General features: G+C 51.8%; 1 protein-coding gene across 14 annotated transcripts in view; it reads left to right on the forward strand.

Annotated features, from left to right (window-relative positions):
- The window catches only part of INPP4A (inositol polyphosphate-4-phosphatase type I A), a 119,133-nt gene that overhangs the window by 43,871 nt on the left and 54,516 nt on the right, over positions 1–20,746 (forward strand). The gene's annotated exons all lie outside the window — the stretch shown is intronic.

A 20,746-nucleotide genomic window follows, 5' to 3' on the forward strand; every position in this document is an offset into this window, starting at 1 on the left:
GAAAAATAAGCACTCAGAAACAAGCCCTGCAGGGAGAAGATCAGTATTCAGAACTGCGGCTATATATTGCCTACAAGGTCTAATTTTTAAGAGAAAAGGATAACTTGCAAAGGAATAAGTAAGTGTGATTTTGTTTTTTAAAGCGTCAGAAATTACCAGAAAGAAGGCCCAGATGTTGGGTTTAACAGACAAAGACTTTAAAGCAGCTGTTGTAAATATAACAGAATCCCCCTGAAACGCAGGAGAACCAGGTTCGATCCCTGGGTCGGGAAGATCCCCTGGAGAAGAAAATGGCAACCCACTCCAGTATTCTTGCCTGGGAAGTCCCATGGACACAGGAGCCTGATGGCCTAGTCTTTGGGGTCACAAGAGCTGGATGCGACTTAGCAACTAAACCACCACCAAGGGAAATCACACTTAAAGAAGTAAAGAAAGGTCTGATGACAGTGTTTGATCAATTAAAGAATACAAAAAAAAAAAAAAAACAATAAAATGAACTAAATGGAAATTCTGGAGTTGAAATGTAAAATAACCAGGATGAAGAATTCACCAGAGGACCAAAACAGTAGATGTCAACTAGAAGAAAGTAGAAGAAGTGAACTTGAAGATAGAGTGATGGAGATTATGCAGTTCAAATGGTAGAAAAAAGTGAAGAAAATGCACAGAACCTCAAGAAATGTGGGGCACCATGAAGCTCAAGAAAGTACACGTAATACAAGTTTTGCAAGAGGAGAGAGAGGAACAGAAAAAAATATGAGAAGAAATCTTGTTGAAAACTTCCCAAATTAGATGAAAAAACAACCTCCACATCCAAGAAACATAATGAACTCTCCCAAGCAGCATGAACACAAAGAAATCCACACCCAGGCACTTCATAGTAAAAAAAAAAAAAAAAAAAAATGTTGGAAAGACAAAGAAAAAAATCTCAAAAAGCAGCAGGAGAAGAATGACTCAGTTGTACTGAGAATCTCAGTAAGATTAACAGACTTCTGTTATTGGAAACAGTGGAGACCAGGGGCAGAGTTGTGGATGGCATATTCAAAGTCCTGAAAGAAAAAAAAAAAAAAAAGCCAACCAAGGATCTTATATCCAGAAAAATGTCTCTCAGAAATGAAGGTGAAATAAAGATATTTTCAATGAAAAAATAAGCCAGAAAACCCCCCAGAGAATTTGTGGTCAGCAGACTCACCTTACAGAAAATAAAAGGAACTCCTTTGGGCTGAAAGCAAATGACCACAGCTGATGATTCAAATCCATATGAGGAAGACAGAGAGTGCGGAATTATATAATTATATGAGACAACGTAAATGCATGTATCTCTCCTTTCTTAACTGATTTTTAAAAACATCTTTTTAAAGTAAAATGTATATTACTTTGTTCTTGGGCCTAGGACATCTAAAAAAGTAATGTGTTTGACAGCATAAAGGAAGCAGGTGTGAGCAAAACTGTATTGGTGTAAGGAATTTCCACAGGACAATAGGAAGAGAACCAGAAATAGTGAATAATAAGGTGAATGTAACAAACTCTGTAAATATGTACTTGCTTCCCTTCTCTCACTTCTTTGAAAACATGAAATTATATAAAGAAATGATAGCAATCTCTTTAGGGGATTGTAATATATATAAGAATAATATGTATAACAATAATTGAACAGAAAGAAAAAGAAATAGAACGGTATAGAAACAGTGTTTCCATATCTCACTGGAATTAGGCGGGTAGAGGAATTAAAGGTTACTCTGGAGAATATTCACGTAATGTGAAGAAAAGCAGGAAATGAGGAAGGAGGAATGAAAAAGGCAGAGACGCCTAGGCCCTTGCCACTTTCCACTGGTGTTTATTAGAAGGGTATAAACTAAATATTAGAGCTTGCCTGTGTTTCTTTAATTCTACATGGAAAGAAATTTTATTAGCTTTCTCTGGATAGAGCTCTCCTCTGTCTCCCATTTATCCTGGGTCTTTTGGTCAAAGGTGTATTTTAAATGTGTTCGGAACAGGTACACACCTGACCAGGAGGCTGTAAAGATAAAAGGAGCAGCCCTGGAGTGAGGGAGGTGCTTGGGGCCTGGAGTTTATGACCTGGGGTTGGTGTGACCTTGTGACCTAGTATTGATCACTTTTCCATCTCTGACAGTGGGTTGAAGTGTTAGCAAGGTCACCTTGGACACTCAGATAATGACTGGGAAGTACTTAACCACGGCTCCCCGCTCCCCAGAGGTCTGACTTGGGGAGGAGAGAGAGGGGATTCAGGGCCTCTGCTCAGTGTCAAGGCTGCACCCTTTGTGAGCAGAAAGGGGGAGAGGGGTCGCTTTACCAGGTCCGGTCCTTGACTCTTCCTGGCAGCACCCACCAGCATAGCTGCTGGGCTTGTGCAGTGTATTAGAGAATGCCAAGTAGCATCTGGTGTGCAAGCATGTTGTCACAGACTGAGGTGTGTGTCTCTCCCCACGCCCCTACCAGATTCACATGTTAAGTCCCTAGCTCCTGAGGTTTGGAAGGCAAGTCTGGCATTTCTGAAAGAGCTGCTGCTGGGCGACCCTGTTCAGGTGCATCGCTGTGCACGCCAGACCCACAGCCACTCAGGCTTCTGCCACCAGGCTGGCCATTAAGGAGAGCTGAAGGAGGACAGGGAGAAGGCCATTTCTGGTATCTGGAGATAGCATCTCTAAAGAGTTAATTAAGTTTAAATGAGGTCATAAGAATAGGCCCTAGTCCAGTTGGATTTGGACTAGGGAGGAAATAGCATCCCACTCCAGTTGTCTTGCCTGGAAAATTCCCTGGACAGCGGAGCCTGGCAGGCTACAGTCCATGGGGTTGTGAGAGTTGGACATGACTAAGCACGCACACACACCTTATAAGAAGAAGATGAGATGCCGGGGAGGTGCACAGAGAACAGTCCATGTGAGGACACGGAGAAGATGCCGCGCGCACACCAAGGGGAGGGGCTTCAGGAGAGCCTGCCAGCAGCCTGATCTTGGGCGTCCAGCCTCCAGAGCTGCGGGAAAACGTGTGTGCTGTGTCTGTCCCCCCTTCTGTGATACCGTGTTACAGCCACCGGGCAGACTGATGCGTGGCTAGTGTGGGGTCTCAGGGTTCTCTGTTGATCCCCACCGTGTTATTGACAGATTGGCCCACTGACCAGCTGGGAAAGTAGTCCCACTCAGAAATACAGACGTGCAACATAATTACGAGTAAAGGGGCTGCTTTGGACACAGTCTTCTCTCCGACCTCCTTCAGATCTGTGTAATGACCAGCCTGGGGGCAGAAGCCATCTGCGTGACTGAGTGGTGGGCACGGTAATGCACCCAGAACAAGGTCGGCTGGCAGCAGTTATCCCAGAAATGCCGGGTTCGCCTTGCGTTTTGATCCCGTTTTTCTGAAACTGTGGCACACAGTATTTTTAGAGCTGCTTCGCGGTTTCTCTTTGTGAACCTTTCTTTGGGTACATCATTTAATCCTCTCAGCCAGCCTTGTTTAAGATCTGCAGAGTGCTATATTTATTTGAAATTTCGGGGCTTTTCAGAATGTTGCTCCAAGAAAATCGGATGAATACGGAACTCTAGAATTTATGCCTTAAAAGGCTTAACTGCTAATTCGTGTGTACGTTTTCTCATGATTATTTCTCCCTCTTTTTTTTTCTAGGCCATCTAGGGCAGGGAAATTAAAAACTCTGCTGGAGTTAGTGTCAGAAGATCTTTTTAAAAAAATTAATTTCATTTTTTGGGGCAGTTTTGGCTTCATAGCAGAAAGTACAGAACATTGCCATATATGCCCCGTCCCCACAGAGAGAGCTGCAACTTCTCAAGGACAAGAGGGACAGATCCTTCTTTGTAGAGGAGGAGTATCTTTCTTGGCAAGACTCATGACCTTTAGTGATCAGGTGGAGGGTGTCAGACCGCCCCCTCAGGCTGTGGCTTGAGTGAGCTTGGACCTGACGCCCAGCAGAATCTTGCCACGTCTGCCGGGGGAGCCACAGGAGGCGTCGCTGGCAGGCCCAGATCTAATTCCTGGGGAAGCCCCCCCACTGCCCACAACCCAGGCTGTGTCACCCTCCAGAAAGAAGGTGTCATTTAAAGATTTCAATCTTAACTCCTACCTTTTCAGTGCATTTTTGCCCTTGTAGCTCATTTGACTCTCAGCAAGGTGTAGGGTCACTTAAATTTAACTTGTGATCTACGAAGCCTGTACACACACTTTCTTTTCCTGTTTCTTTTCTTTCTTTTTTAATAGAGATATGGTTGTTTATTGCTTAACATCTGATGGACGAAATGACAAGTTATTGTTGTTCAGTCGCTAAGTGTGTCCAACTCTTTGTTACCCCATGGACTGTAGCACGCCAGGCTTCCCTGCCTTTCACCATCTCCCAGAATTTTCTTAAACTCGTCCATTGAGTCAGTGATGCTCTCCAGCCATCTTATGCTCTGCCACCCTCTTCTCCTTTTGCCTTCAATCTTCCCCAGAGTCAGGGTCTTTTCCAGTGAGTCGACTCTTGACATCAGGTGCCAAAGTATTGAAGCTTCAGCTTTAACATTGGTCCTTCCAATGAATATTCAGGATTGATTTCCTTTAGGATTGATTGATTTGATCTCCTTGCAGTCCAAAGGGACTCTCAAAAGTTTTCTCTAGCACCACAATTCAAAAGCATCAGTTCTCTGGTGCTCAGCCATCTTTATGGTCCATCTTTCACATTCGTATGTGGTTACTGGAAAAATCAACGCTCCGACAATGCAGATTTGTCAGCAAAGTGATGTCTCTGCTTTTTAATATGCTATCTAGGTTTGTCTTAGATTTCCTTCCAAGGAGCAAGAGTCTTTTAATTTCATGGCTGCAGTTACCGTCCACAGTGATTTGGGAGCCCAAGAAGATAAAATCGGTGACTGCTTCTACTTTTTCCCCTTCTGTCTGCCATGACGTGATGGGACTGGATGCCGTAATCTTCGTTTTTTGAATGTTGAGTTTTAAGCCAGCATTTTCACCCTTTCCTTTTACCCTCATCAAGAGGCTCTTTAGTTCCTCTTCACTTTCTGCATTAGAGTGGTATCATCTGCATATCTGAGATGGTTGGCATTTCTCCCAGCAGTCTTGATTCCAGCTTGTGATTCATTCAGCCCGGCATTTCACATAAGATAAATAAGTAGGGTGACAATATGCAGCCTCGTCGGACTCGTTTCCTAATTTTGAACCAGTCTGTCATTCCATGTACTCTTGAAACTGTTGTTTCTTGGCTTTCATACAGGTGTCTCAGGAGACAGATAAGGTGGTCTGATATTCCTGTCTTGTTAAGAATTATCAACATTTCATTGTGATCCATATAGTCAAAGGCTGTAGCATAGTCAGTGAAGCAAAAGTATATGTTTTTCTTGAATTCCCTTGCTTTCTCTATGCACAGCATGGCTCATAGCTTCACTTATTTATGTAAGCCCCTTTGCCATGACAAGACTGTGATCCATGAAGGGAAATGACAAGTTACCTTCTCTCAATATACATGGATGGAGACTGGGCATGATACCCACAATAAAAGCTCCCAGTTCAAAGGAGGAAGAACCAGAGACCTGGTTCACACAGCTCTCATTACCACCTGCTTCCTAATAGTGGAGAAAATGTCTTTGTCCACTGATTTGTCTTTCCTGAATTTCATCATCTTGGAGGGTCTTTCTCTCTGCTTTTCAGCCAAGGTAGGCAGTGGGGGTAGATTCTGTTCAAGCTGTCTTACGTTTGTCTTACTTAAGTGGTTTTCAAAGGGAAGGTCCCACACATGGCAGAATGCCTTCTCACAGCACACACTCTTCCTTCACTGGGCTCTGCAGCAGGTCTCTAAGGTGAGGTTGTGTCCCCAGCTGATGACAGAGGACCGGGGCTCTGAGAGGAGCTGCCCACAGGCCAGCAACGGGTGGCGGCTGGGGCTCAGGTGCCTGGCTCCAGGCCCTGTGTCTCCTCCAGGGGCCTGTCTGCCCCTGGATGCCAGCCTTGAATCTGAATAAATTCGTTTCTATACACTTGAATATTTAACTAATTCAAGATGTTACGTGTGGGAAATTTAAGTTAAAACACTTACTTAAAGAAAAACCTCTGAGCCAGTGCTACAGTGCAGTCATGACAGAAGTCATCCCCCCCAGCCCCCGCCCAACCCCGAGGGCCTACTGTTCAGGGGGTGCTGTGACCCGTGCTGTCTCTGCGAGGGGGCCAGAGAGGGGCTGGAGTCCCGCTGTGTGGCCCAGACTTGCTTCTTGTCCTCGGGGTGGTGGGAAGATGCCGCTCTTCTCTGCCCCGTGGCATCCTCGCCAAGGCAGGAGTCTTCACTTCCCCGGAGCTGGGGAAGGCTTTGTGAGGAGCACGTGACAGGCAGAGCACACGCAGTTACGCAGTGTGGGGCAGCCTAGTGGGTAGGGTAGTAGATTGGGGAAGAAGCAGTGGGGAGGCCGGGGCCTCACCCAGCAGGAAGGGCACACAGCTACCCAGAGTTAGTGAATTGCCTGAGGCCTGATGGCTGAGTTAAAACCCAGAGCAGCCAAGACCCTGACTCTGGGTCACTTGTGTTTCCCTGAGTTTCTGTCTTGCGTGTGGCTGGTGAGCGTCTGATGCTCCGCGCGGTGTTCCGTGGCACGGTTCTGGCAGCCGCACCACTGCTGTGAGCAGCGTGTCAGGGTGTCTGAGGGACCCCAGACTTCAGATGGACGCACTGGCACCTGCTCCCTTTCGGGTCAGTCCCTGCCCGATGGGTGTGCATCCGGCCCCTTCCCGAGCTGCTCTGCTCACCCCGGTGAGTGGGTGGGACGATGGTCCTGGGGTGCTGGGTGGTGCCTGTGTGGGTCTGGCCGAGTCAGCCAAGGGAGCAGGACGTTCCATGCGCTGGAGGTTTCCGGCTCTCTGCCAGGGTCCTGACTGCTCCCCAGGGGTCAGGGCCTAGGTGTCTGGGAGGAGGTACCTTGCTCTAGGCCAGCTTTCGGCTTTTAGTTTTTCTGCACATTTCTTCTAGTGGGACATGGGAACAAATCTAAAGCATGAATTTTGAAGGCACATTTTCCCTGATCTCTAGTATCCAACTCCCAAGAATGTTTAAAAAAAAAAAGTGAAAGCACAAGTAGAGATTTTAATTAGTTTTCTCTGTCGCTGCTCTTGGCGATGGTAATTTTACACGAAGTGTGTGCCAGGGAGACACCTTATGGAGGCCTTTGTCCTCAATGCATTCTCTGCACCATAGAACTCAACTGTGAATTTCAGAGACAAAGAAATAACCCTAAAGGTTATATCTGGACTGTTTTTTTTTTTTAATACAGCTATTCTTGTTAGCATTCTTTTTCTAAACAAAAAGCACAACCACCCTAGGGATCTTTCTGGAACAAGGGGACAATGAAAGAAAGGAAAGATGGTTCTGGTAACTTCCTTGAGGGGTCACATCCCTCTTGGCCTAGGGTGTGGTCGTGGAGGGGGCCTCTCAAAAGCGAAAATGGCTCTAGTGTAAGGTATGTGCTAACAGACCAGAAATTGCTTGGCCTCTTCAGTTACTAAGTGGTTTTAGTTCCTTCTGTGGTTGTTGCCGTGTTGGGTTTCACTTTGTATTTGCAGAATTGAATCGCGCTTCCCTCAGAGCTGGGGAGCCTGTCCTGACTCCCGTTGTCCTGATGACAAAATGGCCTTTGGACCCCCGGAGACCTGCTGGGACAGAGAGCTGTCCTTTATGTGCTGGTCCTCACCTTGGCCCAGCCTTACGAGGCCTGAGATGGTTTGTACCGAGGGAGCGAAGGGTTTGTTTTCAGAAGCCCAAGACGAGAGCTCAGGAGTACGCAGGAGAGCTCTGCAGCGCCTGCGGTCTGGATCCCAGCGCCGGGGCCTGGTGTCAGGGACTCCCTCGCACTGACCCCGTCCTGGCCCTGCAGCCCGGGCGATCCGTTCCCGGCAGCACAAGGCTTCCCTGTCCCCCTGGAGTGGTGGTCCGTGAGCGAGCCTGGGCCTTTGCAGTCAGCGCTGTCCACGCTGCATCTGGACCATCTCCCTTCCTCACCACCCCACAGCCCGGGGCCTGCATTTCCCTCTGTCTCGGTGTTGTCTGAACGTCTTACTCCTTTGTTACGTCTCCGGGTGCTTGTAAGCAGGGGCACCTCTGACTCACCTGGCATCTCCTCAGAGTGCCTGCTGGACACATGAGCGAACAGCTGCTGTTCCAGGCTGCAGGCTCCAGGGTCACTCGGGGTGGGTGTGGCGGGGGGCGGGGTGGCGGAGGCGGTCAATGGCCGCCGGGCCAGGCCTGCCAGTGGAGCGCAGAGCTGCTGTCTGCCCCGGCCCCGGTCTGCCCCTGTCGGGCTGCCCTCACTGGAGGTTGGGGTGTGGTGGCACGGCTGGCTGGTGTGCTCTTGAGCATGAACTGGGTGTGGATGGCGCCTGACCTGCCTGCTGGGGCTCCCCCAACCTGCACTCGGTTGGGGCAGCTTTGAGCGCCACCCTGAGAAACAACTGGGGCTCCGGTCACTGCCCTCAGCTCTTTCTGAATCACCTTCTTGGGTTCTCATCGTCCCTGCCACTGTTGGCTTTGCACTCAGAGCCATGGCCAGACTGCCGTGGGACAGGCCCCTGGAAGGCCTCAGTGAGGCTCCTCTTTGCCCTGGTCAGGATGGGGGTTCCAGGCCATCTTTGAGGGGCGGCCTGTGAAGGGAAACACAGTTGGTAGGGGAGCCATGGGCCCTCTCCCCACACGCCAGTCTCCCCCTCAGCTCTGGGAGGGAAGGATGGGCAAAGGGAGACGGGGAGGTCAGCCCTGGTGGGGGAGTGGGGGCTGCTCACCTCTCTGTTGGCCAAGCCTCCTCCTCCTGGCCCAGGTGCCCAGGTGAAGTGTGGGCAAGAAAGGACTCTCCTGTGGGCCATGCCCGCCTCCCTGCCTGTCAGCCACAGAGCGAGTCCCTGTCTCAGTTGCATCACAGCCGAGTAACACAGCCGAGCAGCTGAAGCTGGAGAGGTCACCTGGCACAGAGGAGCCTGCCCTGTATTCCCTGTGTGAACCCGGGGCCCTGAAGTCCTGTCGAAGTTTGCTGTGTTCTCCACCGGGTAGTGTCCATGGTAGCAGCTGGAGGAGCAGCCGGTACACCCCCACCAGACCCACACGTGGTAAAGCTCGCAGGACGAGTGCTCTGCGGGGCATCCCACAGCGTGTCGCCCGGGACGTCTCCCTCCCATTTGGGTTTGTTGGCGCAGAAAGTGAGCTTGGCCTGGTTGGGTGCTGCCCACTGGAAGGCCTGGGGCTGGCCGGCCATCCCAGTCTCCTGGCTCACTGCCTTGTTCCAGAAATAACTGTCTTCCCGGCATTTCATTGATCTGTGGTGATGCTTCGCATTTCTAGCCCTTTATGGAATAATGTTCCTGCTCAGAAAGTTTTATATTCTCTCATGAATAGAAGGCCAACTTTGACGCTTCTGGCTTAGAAAACAAACTCTCCTAGTGATTATAAAAATAAACTGAAAAAATAAGCAATGAACTGAACCCACCCTGCCCATGTCATCTGAAGCACATGGAACTTTCCAGTTACGGTCAGGCCCGCTTTGGCCGTGGTCCTCCAGAAGGTAACGTGGATGACAGTGGCGTGGACCTGCCGTGCCTCGTCAGGCCCGCACAGCGTCCTGCAGAAGGTGCTGGAGTGCGGGGCCCAGCAGGAGCCCATGGTGGGCTGCCCGTGCGTGTGGCAGATCAGAAGCGCTGTGTGGACTGAGGCCAGCGCAGAAACCCCAGAACCTGGGGAGAGCCTGAGGCCTTCTGATGGGTCAGCTCTGGGAGCTGGACCTGCCTATGTTTTCCGAAAGCTCCACTAGAATGGAGTTTGGGAAGCTGAAGTCCTGCACTAACAACTTGTCTTCTAGTGAATGGAACCAAAGCCTGGCTTCTGCTTGCTCACTCACCAGCAGGTGCGGCTCCACTGGGTCGGGCCTGGTGGGGGCGTCCGGGTTCTCTGCTGGGAGTGCACTTGGCATTAGGTTTGTGAAAAATACAGGCAGGTCTTCGAGACAGTAGTGTCCCTGGGTGGGTTAACGCTGGTCAAGACCTGTGTGTCTCCACGTAGGGTCTGCTACTTCCCTGTGTCAGGCCACTGCCTGAGTGACACGCTGGTTCATGTTCCTTGGAAAAACTTGAAGGACGTTGTGGGCATTTTGTAAGGAGGGGGAGGAATGTGTATTATTCTTGAATTGTGGAGTGTGTACCACCAGTGTGAGCTGGGGACAGCTCAGTGACTATTTCCCAAGCTCCTCGGCACATTCTTCACTGACTAAAGCGGGACATTCTATAGTGAACGAATCAAACCTGTTGGAGGCAGTGCAGAGGAGGAAACCACAGTAGTCAAGCAAAGAGCAGAGGACCCCCTGCTAATTACGTTAATGTGTCAGCACCAAAATAGGTCCGGAGTGATGACTTGCTGACTTGGGGTCAGTGTATTTTTCATCCTTCTTTCCCACTGAAATGTAACATGACTTTATGGTATTCTACAAACCCGGTCTCCACCATCAGAAATGTGCAACATTTTATGTATATGTACGTATATGTATGTATACACACACACACATATATATATTTTTTAAATTTCAGTATCAGTATTGTTGGCTTGTTTTGTCCGTTCATCCTGCTCACTTTGTGGTTTTTAAAGTAATTTATTTTGAAATATTTTGACAAAAATAGGTTATTTTTGTCAAGAAGCTTAATCTCCGCTTAGGAAAAGGAGCGCAAACATGAAATTATGCCCCCCCCCCCAATAAAAGACACTGTTCTCATCCCAGAGTTCTCTCTTGCGTCCTCTAAGAAGACCCATTCCATCGCTCGTGTCTGTGGTGCTGACCAAAAGCCGGACACGGGCTCAGGACTGGTTACCCAGAGAAGACACTTGTAAAGAATGTGGCTGGTGACAGAGAAGGAAATTCTGTTTAGCATGTCTTGAATATGAACTATTTCCTTCAGAGGAGGTCCTGAAAAGGGATGGAGTAAAGAAAATAATGTTCCAAATAAACATTGTAAGACAAAAATGATAACTTGTGAAAGAGCTTAAAGATCGAGCACCTCTGCAAGTGGACAAGCTTATGCCTTTTATTAGCGTTTGTCGCTTAAATTACTGGTCCTGGTGCCCTGTGTTGGTTTTGGGAGAGAGACTGGACTAGAAAGACCCACCTTCTGGTCTTGACTTCCCTCTGTAGCTCATGACCTTGGACAAGCCCTCTGGCCCCGTGAGCCTGGGTCCTGTCTGTCATACGCTGCCAGGCAGCGAGCATGGCCACCTGGGCAGGCGTTTTCTACCTGAGAAGGTTTTCTTTCCATGGAGACCAGGTGAGGCGGTGAGCAGCCGGTGGGGGGCGGGGTGCACTCTGGGCTGGCAGGTTGTGGTCATCTCCTCTCTGGAACTCCTCGCACGTATTGAAAATGTTAAGAGAAGCTTGGCCTTTTGTGAGAATCAGGCAGCAGATAGCAAGTCTAGGGAGAGCCTAACTCGGGAGTGGCAAGTGGGACAGACGGTCGGCCGCCCTGTTCCACGGCCACAGTGCTTGCGCCCACTACGGGGTCCCAAGGGTGGTGCTGGGCACCCGTTCTTACACAGAAGCCCCCAAGCCGCGTGTTGCACTTTTCTCTGCAGCTTTCTTGATCTCATGTAAGAGAGCGAAACAGTGTGTTGGGGTGCTCTGCCGTCCCTGGGTCCCCACTCACAGTCCAGGGAGCGTGGCCCCATCCCCGCCCTCTGCCCAGCTTGACAGCTTCCTTTTGGGGGACCGTGGCTGCGGGCCGCCGTTCCTGTGACCGGCCAGCTGCTGGGAAAATCTCAGTAGCCATTGCAGGCTTCCAGGCCTCAGGCCAGGCAAGGATGGGGTGGAAGGTATGGCAGGATAGTCCTTCTGGAGTCACTTAAGGTCACGTCTGGGTGATGGCTTCTGTATAGAAGCCGCACCTATCATGTTAAATTAAGCTGCACTTGAGTTCATTTGTGCTGGGGTTCTGTTTGTTGTTAATTTGTAGATCCCTTTTAGCTTTAGTTTAAGAGTTCCAAGAAAAGCGTTTATACCTAATTCATATTTATGTTGTCCATTTAAAATAATGTGAAAGGCAACGACCACTGCGAGTTCTTTGACTTTTCTCTTTGAAGGTTAAGAAGCACTTGCCGTAGGGGCTCTCTGTTCGGCTGTGACTTGAGACCATTTGGTCCGGCCCCACCTCCCGCCTCTGGGTGGGCACTCGCCCCACAGGCTCAGGTGTCAGGGCAGCACCTGTGCTACAGTGTGTCCCCTCCAGCCAGGGGGCACCTGCCCTGGGAGAGAGCTGGGGTGGGGGCTCGGGGAGGATCCTTGCGTTTGACCTCTTTGGTGGCTGCAGCCAGAGTGTTGAAAGTGGGGGCTGTCAGAGGGAGGGGGGACATGTGTATACCTGTGGCTGATTCAAGTTGACGTATGGCAAAAACCAACACAATATTGTAAAGCAGTTATCCTCCAATTAACGATGAATTAAAAACAAGTGGGGACTGTCGGCCACACCATGTGCGCAGGGCCGTCGGCAGCAGGGGCGGACAGCGTGGAGGGGAAAGGTGGGGAGGAGAGCGCCGAGCAGAGCTGTCCCTGCTGCCAACGTGGGCTCCGCGGGCCGGCTCAGCCATTTTCCTGCCCAGGTTTTGTAAGTCAGCCCAGACCTTTATGAAGATGCAACTTTTCTGCTTAGATCCACCAGCATGGGATTCTCCAGCTTGCAGCACAAGGTCCTGTCTGTCAAGTGTAGTTTTCTGGCCGGGCTAGGAGCCCTGTCACTGAGCCCCCTAGGACGGGTCAGCGAGCAGAGGGTGCTGCTGCAGCTGGGGTGTGGGCCACCGCCCTGGGAGGGCACCCGCTCTGTGCACTCTGGCCCCAGGAGCCCTGAGCAGCTGCGGCCACACCCGTGTTGGCCGCTCTCTTCACTGAGAGCACAGACCTCTCCCACAAGGGAGGAGCACAGGAACAGGGTCGGGGTGGGGAGGGGGTGGGGAGGGGCTTCCGCCGCGGTGGCTGGAGGGAGTCAGCCCCAGCCTCCAGGTGGCCAGTTCTGGGCGGGGGGAGGCAGAGACAGGCACAGGCCAGGCCCTGCAGCCTTGGGTTTGGGTGGAAAAAGAAGAGAAAGTGTCTCAGGCAGAGAACAGGACAGTCCAGCGCTGGGAGCCAGAGTTCCCTGCCGGCTACGTCTAGAACCCACCTTTGAGTGAGTGCCTGGGGGTGGGGCCTTGGGTCTGTGATGACACTTTCCTTCATTGGCTGCAGACAAGCTGAGCCCCGGGTCCCAGGGAAGCCCTGGTCCTCTCCTCTCTGATCCTTTGGGAGACGCATGTCTTCACAGACAGTGGGAATCAATAAATACTGGATGGTTTCTTCCATCCCAAACACATGTATTTGGGGATTTCTGTGGTCTTGCCGAGAGTCCAGCACAGAGACAGACTTTCATTTAATTATGTGAGGGCTTCGAGTGGCCCAGATGACAGAGGAGCAGGCTGTGAGGCTGGTTGCAGTCGGGACCTTGTGGGAGAGTCCCCAGACTGACCGCGGCTCTCATGATGGCCTGTGTGCTCAGAGCCGCGCTTTGTCCACAGTGTCCTGGGGAGCTGATGTAAAATCGGGCGGCAGATGGAGCCTGGGGCGTGGGGGTGAGGGGAGTGACGTGAAGGACACGGGGTCAGCTCATCCCTGCATTCAGCACCCGGGGTGCCCCTGCTGGAACTGGGGGAACCAGCCAGGGAAGGTCTTGGGAGACGTCCCACCAGCGTGGCCCTCAGATTGTCCACCACTCGTGTTCTCTGTGGTACGTTTTCTGAGGGCGCCTCCTCTTCATCTCTGGGTCCCCGAGACCTGGCCCCTGAGGTGCCCCCATGTGCCATGGGCTTATTGTGAAACCGTGTGTCCTCTCCCATCTAGATGTGTGAGCACCCAGGCCTGCGGTGCTCAGCGTGAGCGCTCGTCAGCCCTTTATTCACAGCAACTTAGTTGCAGATAAGTTCCTGCAGAAAGTCCCTTGGAGGTTTGTGGTTTGCAGGTGAGTCACTGGGGCTGAGCTGCACTCTTAAAGCGGGCTGTCCCTGAGGCTCCCTGCAGGAGCTGGTTTTTAGGGAGGACTCACAGGAGGTGAGGGAGCTGCCCTGTTACCCAAGAAAGAGCTGCCTCACAGAGGACAGCTGACCAGGACGTCTAGAGCCAGGAGGCCACAGGCCACAGCCAGAGGGTGGGAGGGGCCACAGTGCTCGTGGGGACAGAAGGGCTGCAGGGGCCAGACGTGCTGAGGTGGGCTGACGTCTGGACCTCTGAGGAGGGTGCTGCTGGCACGAGTCACTGATGGGTGGGGTGTAGGCTTGAGAGAAAGAGGCAGCCAGGCGCCCACACTGATCTGTGTCTTGGCTGGAGCTGCTGGAAGGATGGAGCCATGCTGACCGGGGTGGGAGGATTGAGGGGCCAGGTGATGCGGGGTGGGGAGCAGGGACTTGAAGGGCCTGGGCTTGTCCTGCTCAGGGCACTCCCCCCCACACCCACACACACCCACACACCCAGTCCTTCAGAGCGGCAGGCACTAGGGATCGGCCCATGGAAGACACTCTTTCTGTGGAACGGTGTGGGGTGGGGGATGGTTCTGTGATGATTCAAGTGTGCTCCATTTACTGTGCACCTTATTTCTGTTGTTACTACATCAGCTCCACCACAGATCATCAGGCATCAGACCCCTGATGCTGGGGACCCCTGATTTAGAGGAATATCCACAGCCCACCCAGAGCCTCAGTCTTCCCACTGGAGTCCAGAGATGTGCATTTGAATCTAGGTTACGGCACTGAATCCTGTCAGCCACCGTGTTCATTGAACGAACAAGGCAGGTTCATTGATTAAATCGGGTGAATTTACTGCCACGCTGTCTGTTCAGTGTCATTGTCAGCGAGCAGGCCTTGGGCAAATGGGCGGACGCAGGAGGGGACAGATGGACTGTTCCCTGCTGAGTGAGCGCAAGCCCCATGGGCCCTGGGTCGGCTTGTTTGGGTCTGCAGGTGAGAATGTACACCAACTGCAGCACATCTCTTGTTTCCCTGTGCTTGCTTTTCTGAGACACATCACTTTCCAGCGTTTAAGTACCAGCAACCCCAAACTGCTGTTTTGAAACTCACTCATGTGCTCGGCCTTGTTCTTAGGGTCCCAGTCCAAAGCCTGAGCCTACCCTCTCCCACCTCCCCCACTCGGCACAGGGGCTGGAGCAGAAAGTAGGAGAGATCTGGGTCCCTTCTCCGAAGGGGAAGGAGGAGGCGGCCTCCCTACAGGCTTTCTCCGGCACAGAGGGACCCCACAGATCCCTTGAATAGGATCCCAGGCTGTCCAGTCCTAGGGCTGGGGTGGGGTCTCCTTCCACCCTCCCCTCTGATAGGGGACAGGGGCGTGGATTCCTCCTGCTAGCAGGCATATCCTCATCTTACAGGAAGGTGGCTCGTGGAGGTGCCATGGCTCCCAGTGGCTGACCAGGTCTGACAGCAGAGCCTGGCCTCCCCTGCCAAGCCCCACCACCTCCAAGAATGGACCTCTGTTCACCAATTCCTTCCCAACAGCAGCTGTTAGGCCTGAATTTGTGTGATATTGTTCGAAACTATGATCATTCTGAGCTGAAGCACAGCAGAGTGTCATGGACCTGGAGGCAGAGTTGTGGCTGGAGAACCCAGGGAGGCTGGGAGTTGAGACTCAGCTGGAGGGAAGGCCTTTTTGGCTCGTAGAGGCCCCAGGGCGAGTGCAGGGCAGACGTGTGGAAGATTAGGAAAGGCCTGGGGGAGGAATGCACGCATCAGGTGGAGGCTCTGTGGGCTGTCATGGGTTTCTTTACACAGGTGCTGCTCCTCGGGGCATCCCTCGGTGCTGTTACTCCTACTTTACAGATGGTGAAACTGAGGCTGGGAGGAGCTCTGTCATTCTCGCAGGAGCAGCGGTCTGAAGCAGCAGTAAGCGAGCAGGTGCCTGGGTGCACGGCCCAGCTCTGGGCCTCTGCTGGTTGGCCCAAGCTTCCAGGTCCTGGAAGGGCCAGTGTTGAGGGCCCTGTGGACCAGAGTGTCTGGGACTGGTGGAGTCGAGGCCAGAGCACAGGGTGCCGAGCCTCAGGCTTGCCTGTGTGCCTGCTTGGAGCCCTCCGCTCTGGTCTCTGTCCCTGGGCCCTCCGGCCTTACCTGCCCAGATACTCCCTGAGCCTTTGCCTCAGGCAGCGTTCCTGGCCTTTTGTGGGAAGGAGGTATATTTGGCTTTGCTTCCCAGCTGGCTCAGTAGGTAAAGAAACTGCCTGCAGTGCAGGAGACTGCCTGTGTGTTAAGGGTTCGTCCTCGGGTGAGGCTCAGGGTGGGGCGGGGGCAGCTCTGCTCCTGCTCCGCAGTCCCGGGGGCCTAGTTCCTTCCATCCAGTGACTCCACCTTCCCTGTGTGTAGAGCTGCCCACCAGGCTCCTGTGTGCAGCCGGGAGTCCAGGGATGTGAGGATCCCGTGACCACTTCACCATCTGCATCTGAGCTGGTGCGTGTCCCTTCTGCATGGGTCACTCGGCTTTCTCTGCCCCTGCGAAGGGGCTGGAGGGACCTGCCGGGTAGGTGAGGTTGTCATGGGCCTTGATGTTTTCTTAGTAGGTGCTTGTTAGACCCCTGGTCTGTGTTTAGGCTTGAACTCCGCACCCAGGAGGATATGGAGGAAGCAATGACTTGAGGTCTGGCCTTCGCAGGACACAGGTGCCCAGCTGGTCATCCCACCATCACACAGGAAGTGGATCATCCCGATGTGCAGACTGGCTGGTGGATTAGGGAGCCTCTGTGAGGAAGCGTCACCAGGTTCAGCTGCTTGACGCCCGAAAGCCAGTACTTGAGAGACAAGTGCCAGTAGGAATGGAAAGGCTGCTTTATTTAGCAGGCTAGGAACCTGGGGAGAGATGGCAAACTCATGTTCATAGTGAAAGTGAAGTGAAAGTCGCTCAGACATGTCCGACTCTTTGCGATCTCATGGACTATACAGTCCTATAGTACATGGACTATATACAGAATTCTCCAGGCCAGAATACTGGAGTGGGTAGCCTTTTCCTTCTTCAGGGGATCTTCCCAACCCAGGGACCAAACCCAGGTCTCCCACATTGCAGGCGGATTCTTTACCAGCTGAGCCACCAGGGAAGCCCTAACTGCAAAGTTTCTGCTTGACTGTGATCGTCTTTAAAGCGAGAGTCGTTGGGGTGGGGAGGAGGTTGTTCATCATCTTCCACTGTGTGCAGATTTTCTTCTGATTGGCTGATGGTGAGATGTTGGTGCAGTGCTCCAGGAATCTGGTGCTCAGCCTGAAGTCCTCCCCTCGGGTGGGGGCCCTAGTTTCTACAGAAGAACGCAAACATTTTGTTACAGATGTTCCTTGAGGGGGTCAGGACCTGCCCCAAGGCTGCACTGTTGCTTCCTGACTGCTCTGCCCTGTTTTTTGTGTCCCCTCTCTGATGAGCAATTTTTGAATCTGTCCTTTGGAACTCAGGGAGGGTCATGGAAGCTGAATGAAGCCTATTTTCCTACAACCAAGAGACAGGGGACACGGGAAGGGCTTTCACCCGGGAGGGGCCCACAGGGTCCTGCTCTGCTGCGGACAGGCTGTTGGCTGCAGGGGAGGCTTCATATGGAAGGGGCAGCTGTCCCTTCTTGGGTTATAAGCAGTAATTTTCCTGCCTGTGAGCTATGTGATGCCTCATCCATCAGTGACTGGCCATCCTGGATGGGGATGTGAGAGAGAGCACCTCCTCTTTCTGATTCCTGAGCCAGCCTCCTCCTCAGGCCTTCCGTGACCTTTGCTCTTGGAGAGCGCGGCACCAGGGAGCTTCGCTGCCATGGTGCCAGCCATAGAGTGCAGAGGGTTGGGATGGGAGAGGATGGCCCCAGGTGGCCTCGGGGCTTCTTGCTTTGAGTTGAGGCTGGTCATTCACCCTTTACCCTCCATGTGACCTTGAGGAAGTCACCCTGCCTGGGTTTCTCTGACTGAATCCATGCAACTCCTACATTTTTAAGATGATTTTGAGAAGACCCTCCCCTTCCCAGTGTTCTGACAGGAATCTCAGCAGAGATTCCTGAGCCAGAGGGGCCTCCAGACCCTTCCCAGGCCTTGTTCTATGGAAGGGGGGCAGGGAGGCCTTCCCAAGACCAGCTCCTTCAGAAGCAAAGCTGTGTGAGCCATGGGTCCTCCCCGTCCTTGGCCACGTCTCCCTGCCCCCAGCAGTGGAAGGGACGTTGGATGGAGGAGGTTACACATCTCTCACAGTGAGGAGCCAAGGCAGATAGTTTCAGAAGTTCTTGCTTCTTTCCTAAAAATTCATGTCCTTCTAGACAATTCCCCGCCCTTGCTGTCCTCTTTAAATGTCATTTTTTCTTGCTAATGAGCACCGGTCTTCAAATGGGGCTAGGAGGAAACCAGGGACCTTGGGAATATCAGAATCCTAGGTGAATTAACTTAAATTAATGAGACTAATAAGGGAAGTCGAGTTCAGCTGTGCAAATTAGATTCGTGTTCTGGGTCTCGACTTAAATTGCTGGTCTTAATTAGATGCCTCCCCAAAACCATGAAGCGGCTTCTGAGATCCTTTTGACCTAAAAGCTTCTCTGATCTGTTCACTCTGTCAAGTGTAAAATTAGCCTGGAGATGTTCCTCTTTAGGCTATCCCCAGAGTCTCACAGGGCCTCTGGTATCCGCCACCCTCCAGGGGATGGGGTGGGAGGGTGGGTGGCTGGGCACCCTGCAAGAGGCGGGGCTGGGCTGGTTGAGGAACTTTCCTGGGGAGGCGGGCCGTCGGGGTACAGGTGTGGTGCGGGTGGCCTGTCTCCCCTGTCCCGACGATGAAGGGGATGACGCGGGTAGCGCGCTGCGCAGGCAGCCGGGCAAGTAAGGGGATTTCTGGGTGCCCCCCTGCCTCTGGTCAGTGCGAGGTGCGGTTCTCAGTGATTCAGGAGGGTGGCAGTAAGCTGAGAAAGAAAATGCTTCTGGCACGCCCCCAGACATGGCCATCGTTAAGATGTGGTCCCTGACAGCTCTGGGCGTCTGGGCCCCTCTTTTTAAATGTCTTTAGCCAGAGCACAGGTAGAACATCCCATTAAAAACACACAAGGTGCAGAGCTGACATGAACACTTTTCCATGCTGCTGTTTTTATTACAGTCATTAAAAGGATCAGCCTTTTTATTGGGTGTAAAGACCATTCACAAACAGCACAGTGAATTTTTCCCACAGTAAATCCACTCAAAGAACCATCCAGCAGGAGACGGAACACTCCAGAGGGCACCCCCGCCCCCACAGCCTCTCACACGCTCCCCAGCCAGGTCTGCCCCTCAGAGACACTAACGCCACTGTCCTGACCTCCCACACCACACGCTCGCCCTCCCAGCGCTCGAACTTCACAGCGATGGCGTTGCCTCGAGCGTGCTCTCGAGGGTCTGGCTTTCCCCCTTGACGTTGTTCCTTAGGGTCGTTCGTGTTGTTTGTCTGTTCTGCTGTTGATGGACCCTTGGATTGTTTCTGTTTTGTTTTTTTTTTCTGAATATAGAAACATCCATGTTCTTTACTTTTAATTAATTTATTTGTGTCAGGTCTCAGTTGTGACACGTGGGATCTTCATTGCGTCACGAGGATTCTAGCTGTGCGCAGGCTTAGTTGCCCCGAGGCACGTGGAATCTTCCCGGGCCGGGGATCGAACCCTCATCCTCTGCAGTGGCAGGTGGATTCTGAACCACTGCACCCCCGGGGAAGTCCCTCTAGGTTTTGAATATTATAAATGTTACTGCTTCCAGTGTTCTTTACACACTTTTTGGTGAACCTAAGTGTGCATTTCTGTGAGCAGTTGCACTCTGAGTTATATGTGTTCAGTGTGGGTAGATACCGCGGGCTTCCCAGTACGGCTGTACCATCTTACACTCCACCAGCAGTGTGTCAGGGCCCCACTTATTCCACATCCTTGTCAGCACTTGGTACTGCCTGTCTGTTCCAGTTTAGCTGTCTGGTGGGTGCACAGAGGTATCTCATGGTTACGGTTAGTGTTTTCCTGATGACTAATGAGGTTGAAGAACTTTTGTGTGTATGTTGCCTTTATTATAATCATTTTAGCAGCCAGATAGTGGTGTGTCCCACAGATGTTCCGAAATGGACTTACCTGTAGCTGGGCATTTAGATTGCTTCCTGTATTTATCAGTACAAACGATAGGCATCTCTGGACCCTTGGTGAGAATTTTGTATTGTTTACAGATTTTGATAAATAATGTCAGATTGCTTTCTAGAGTATTCAGACCTTTCCAGAATGTTATCAGTAGTATAGGAGAACTCTGTCGAGTTTCCCCTAGGTCAGTGAGCAAAGCATATTCTCATTAGGAGAAGAAGCAAAACCTATTTAAGGAGCCTACTTTAGATAACTCTAGGCATTCTTTCATTATTATGATTGAGTTTGGTCACTTTTCCAAAATATTTTCTGTCAGTATCCCTCTTTTATGAATTCATACCTTTTGCCACTTGTATTTTTAGTGAGTTTTTTTTTTTGGTCGGTTTGTGTAAGTGTTATGGTAAGATATAGGTCTTAGTGCTGCAGGTTCTTTCTCCATCTGTTTCATTGTCACAGCGTATTTTTGACTTGATGCCTTTTGATGTCGGCGCACTGTCTAGTCTCCCCCTTGGTGACCTCTGTGGGGTGTCCCCAGCCAGGCCACTGCCCTTCTCTGACGTGCCCAGGCCCAAGGTCCCTGGGTGCCCCGCGGGAGGAGGGGAAGGAACACAGCCTGCAG

Source organism: Bos indicus x Bos taurus, chromosome 11 (genome assembly GCF_003369695.1).
Source record: "Bos indicus x Bos taurus breed Angus x Brahman F1 hybrid chromosome 11, Bos_hybrid_MaternalHap_v2.0, whole genome shotgun sequence".
Taxonomy (NCBI): domain Eukaryota; kingdom Metazoa; phylum Chordata; class Mammalia; order Artiodactyla; family Bovidae; genus Bos; species Bos indicus x Bos taurus.